The sequence below is a fragment of the Tubulanus polymorphus genome, chromosome 8 (assembly GCF_964204645.1).
Source record: "Tubulanus polymorphus chromosome 8, tnTubPoly1.2, whole genome shotgun sequence".
Taxonomy (NCBI): Eukaryota; Metazoa; Nemertea; class Palaeonemertea; order Tubulaniformes; family Tubulanidae; genus Tubulanus; species Tubulanus polymorphus.
In genome coordinates this window covers 15,999,029-16,004,146 of record NC_134032.1, presented here as the reverse complement: position 1 = coordinate 16,004,146, position 5,118 = coordinate 15,999,029, and positions in this window count along the sequence as shown.

Genomic DNA, 5,118 nt, shown 5'->3' with positions numbered 1-5,118 from the left:
GTAACCGTTACCGCCGGTTGGTTTTTGCGCGCGATTTACAGAAAATGTGGCTTCTAGTAAACTACTGGAGCTGATCGCGTCAATAGTAATCATTATCATCCATCCTCAAGGAGTTACCCGCCGATCTTGTTCGCTCACACCTGGCGCACGACGCGCGGACCAATCAGCGTCGAGTATCGTTACTCGGCGTGCGTGACGTCACGCGCGCGGGTTGATAGATAAATTCGCGCGATCGTCTGCCGAGATATCACACTCCGAACCGAAATCAATTACCGGTTTGAGCGCGTGCGTAGAATCCCAGCAGTGCGCGTAGACAACAAAAAACACTTAAACATCTTCACACCTTTCTCACACGACTCGCACACCGCGGCACACCACGGCACACTGCCGCGCACACCAGTTTCATTTAGTAAAAAAGTCGCGCGCAGAAAGAAACAACAGCCCGAAAATTGACGTCTGCAACACGCTGCACCACGTGTGGGAGAAGTGAGATGATTATGTTTTTTCTATCTAAGATGGAGGCTACATAGTTTCGTCGTTTTGTAGCGATAAACAAGATTAAAACTCTCAAGATCGAAGCCCAAATCGGCTATGACAAGTTGGTTTTATATAAGTCAGGAAATTGTACAACTGTTGACTGGGCCGGTTCCATACTTGAGACCTTAGACTAAAAGCGGTCTTAAATCTTAAAACTGGTCTTAAGTTTTAAGATTGGCCATAGAGCTGAAATGGCATGAAACTGGTCTGGCCCCCGTGTTATTCCGTGATTCCCCTGTAGATTTCACGGGATGGAATAATCGAGTTTATCAGAATAAAAATGTTATTGTATTGTAAGGACGTATTGTAACGGCCCGTAGATGCGTAGTAAATATCCGTGTTTTAGCGTTAATTAACGTTTAATTGTACCACACGGGTTTGTATTTAATTGACGAAACACCTGGGGTCCACACACCGCTTTATAGTGATATCCATATACTTCGGCATCAGCAGCAGCAGCAGCCGCAGCAGCAGCAGCTCCTCGTCCACAGCCGAGCATCTTAATCAACACGCTAATCACCTTTTAATTGAATTACAAAATTCAGAACGGCTCATATTGTTACACGGACGCATGATCCACTGCGAACTACTAGCACACCTGTCGGATCCGCACTTGCCACAGTAAGCTGACTGATTATTCTGTCTGCTTCACGCTAATAGTTGTCACTGAAACAACTTGTATCTGGTGTTATTGGAATCAGCCAACACTTGCCAGTGATGTCGACTGTTGCAATAGTTCGGGCGAAGTTTTGTGGTATTATCAATTCTTGTCCTGTATTGTGACTTCATTAGCCGGTAGATGGCGACTTGGTTTCTCATGTCACACACTGGACTGAAAACGGATAACGGATTTGTTAGCAGCAAAAGTTTCCCTAGCTTATTTTATAGTGCTTGACTCATTGTTAATATACATGTTATCAACCGCCCATAGTTTAATAAACTACATGTATTAATAAATATAGCAGCAAAGCAGCAATAACGGGTATTCGGCAGTTTCTGATTCATTTTCATGGTGTCTCAAGGGCGAGTTATCACTGGCGCCCCTAGTGGTTCCTCGATTGCCAGGGATAGAATGCCCACTTGTATATAACTGTAGGGTTTACCTCTCCTCCTGGGCCAGACTGTAGATAGTTACATTTTACAACGTTTTCTTAACACAAGTCTAAAGAATTTTTCAACACTTCCCCAACGTCAAGTCAGTTACGCAAACAGGCAATAAACTCGCCCCTGGACGCGCGGGCGGACCGGTAGAGACGCCTATCGGCAGAGATTGTGGAATTGCTTGACGTTCGCTCCGACACACGTGCAATGCCGCATCGACCGATGTATCCAATCTCTCTCACTCTCTCTCACTCCCTGCTGAAGCCCCGCACCGTTACGGGGATGATTTATCATGTTGTCATGGAAACTTATGATACATAAGTTTGAGATATCGATGATTTGTGAATGAGAGAGCGCGCGCACAACAGAGTATGTGAACCACTGTGTGACAGAGATCGCTGAGCACCCCCTGACACACACACAGACACACACACAGACATGGACGTATCGTCATCACGTGTATCAGCGGTTCGGCTGTCATTATCTGCAGTGATTATATTCACCTTGTATCAGGGTATGTATCCATAGGGCTATATCCGAGGGGTCCCTTGAGTAAAACCGACGCGGTCAGCTGCACCCACGAACCCGTGGGGAGAGGACGGTTTCGTATAGATATTGTGCACGTGACGTCATAGTTTGCCCGTCAGTGTGGGAGGGAGACTTGCTATACATAACGACAATAGATAATATGGTCATTTACAAATTTTGGGGATCTGCCATATAAATCTCTCATTGCATTGACCGGCAGTGTGGCCTCGGTCACGTGATAGAACCACATGACTGCACGGTGTCTATATAGGGGGCAGTTCAGTCCCCCTCCTGGAAGCTTACCCATAATTCAATTACGTACCATTACTATATACAATGTGTATCGTAGTAAGATGACATTGCTGATTAGTCTGTGTATACAATGTCTAATCGGCCCAGATTTATCAATTAAGTATTATATTACCTTCCCTTACACGCACTGTGGCCATTTTTTCTAAAAAAGTCGCCGTCACATTTTAAAGATGGAATAATAATAATAATAATAATAATGATAATAATAATGATAATAATAATAATAATAATAATAATAATAATAATAATAATAATAATAATAATAATAATAGTAATAATAATAATAATAATAATAATAATAATAATAATAATAATAATGATAATAATAATAATAATAATAATAATAATAATAATAATAATAATAATAATAATAATAATAATAATAATAATAATAATAATAATAATAATAATAACAATAATAATAATAATAATAATAATAATAATAATAATAATAATAATAATAATAATAATATTGTTGTTGTTTGATCTGTGTAGGATGCTGTAAAGGTGAACGATGTTTCAGCTGTCTGTACACGGACCATCTCGACGAAATCGACGAAAAACACGTCACGGAAATGAAAGAGAAATTCTCCAGTAAGTTAATTCCGACCTCTCTCTATCAGTCACAGTCTCTCTTGTGCGAAAGGATACTCGTGACACCAGTGAAGTTGGTTGGCTAATTTGTTCCCAGTCCTTTATTCGGTTACGTCTTATTCCCGATAAAAGTCTTAATATGACCAGGATTGACCAGCAATTGGACGTAAACATTGATTTTTAGTTCCCCTTACACTGTAGGCCTGTAGAAGTGTTCGTCCTTTTGAAGGGTGTCGTGACTCCATGAATGTTTCATTTAAGAAAATGGTGTCTCTGTTCTAAGATGCAGCTGCTTTCAGTGAATACTTTAGTGCAATCCTCCAGTACAGCGTAGAATGGATTAGAAATCGATTTTTGAATTCAGTTGCCAATCCGTGCTGTTCCTATTAGGACCTATATCACGTGTATAAATCGCTAAAATACTACAAATTTCTAAAACTGACTAAGCTAGGGCCACCCGATGTCCTCTCAAGCTAAGTTGTAAATAGACATTATATGCATGAATAACTTGAAACTTGTACTTCTCAAAAATTCCACAAGGTACTCTGTCTTTACTGATTTGACCAGCAGGCTTAACATCAACGACTCTTCTTGTCTCGTTGTAGAAGTATCTGATGTAATCGCTACGCTAACCGAACAAGCTCATATAGGCAAACTAACATTAGACAAAGCATGTCGTGATCCAACTAATATTCCTGGTAGTATCCACCTATTGGTCAACTGCGATACAAGCACCTGTCTGGTAAGTTCCCGCGATGCACTCGGTCGTTGCTATGATTCGCTATTGTTGAAGTGAATTCGAATTTTCTCAAGAATGGCGTATCATAGCAACGTCACCCCTACAACGGATTGTATCATTGGAAATTGAAAATGTTTTTAAGCTAAATGCATTAGCGTAATTTCTGTTTTTCGGTTTTTCATTCAGAAAATATCCGAGCGGGTAGAAGGCGACCGTGATGTCATCATTCGTCTCTGCTCGCCGTCCAATGAATGCTCGGAAAGCGAAAACTTGAATTGTTGTCATGGCGACATGTGTAACGGTGGTGACACTAAGCGGAGTGTAACGGCATTAAGTTTGGTCACGATTGTTTTTATATTACGCACAATACTATGACGTAATTACCAAAGAATACTTAGCATTTTTATATAACCGGTGCTTGATATGGTTGCTTGTTGTGAGACTGAGAATTTGTCGGTTGGATTTGAAATTCAAATCTAAAAAGGAAGTAAAGCCGTTTAATGGAGTAAAGCTTGACCTAGCAACTGAAACAGTTAACAGTGTAATATCTAATGTATGCAAGTGCTCTATAAATTCGTGTCTGACCTACGAAAATCGAAATCGGATACGAACCAGTTTTTTTTTACAGGGGGCCGAATCGGATCGAGCTAACACGGCCGTTTTTCAAGGCGGCGGCTACGTTGTCATTACACAGTCTTACATAAAAGCTTCCAGTAAATGTATTATATGATATGATATGCACGATATTTCTATAATCGACAGCACATTTTAAATGCATGTTGTTGTTTTTTAACGATTCATTTTGTACGAGTTGATAATAATCTATAAACTAATTTTGTAAATTGTCGTTGTTGTCGTCGTTGGCAATAGTTTGTTCCGTTGGAAAATGTTGGACATTGATGCGGTATATTTACAATGCGTTAAGTATTCAAATTGATAAGATAGACATGTAACCTTCCCCCTCCTGCCCCCCCCCCCCCGAAATTCTGAGGTGAACTTGCTATTACAATTTGTATTTATATGTTCGTATATTTTCCACGAATAAAATGAATGAATGATTCATATAACTTTAAACAGTCGCTTCTTTTCCAATAACCGTTTATTCGAACTTTGAGCAGAGGCCTCCTGTCAATGCCTACCATATCTTATGTGACTGACTGACTGCTCTCCAAACGCCGCTGTGAGAGGAATGGGTTCACAGAGAACCTATTGTGTCTGTTCTACCTCCCGCTACAGCTGTGAGGGGAGTGGGTTCACCGAGAACCTATAATACCCATGTATTGAGGGGCATCTCCGAGGTGCCCGGA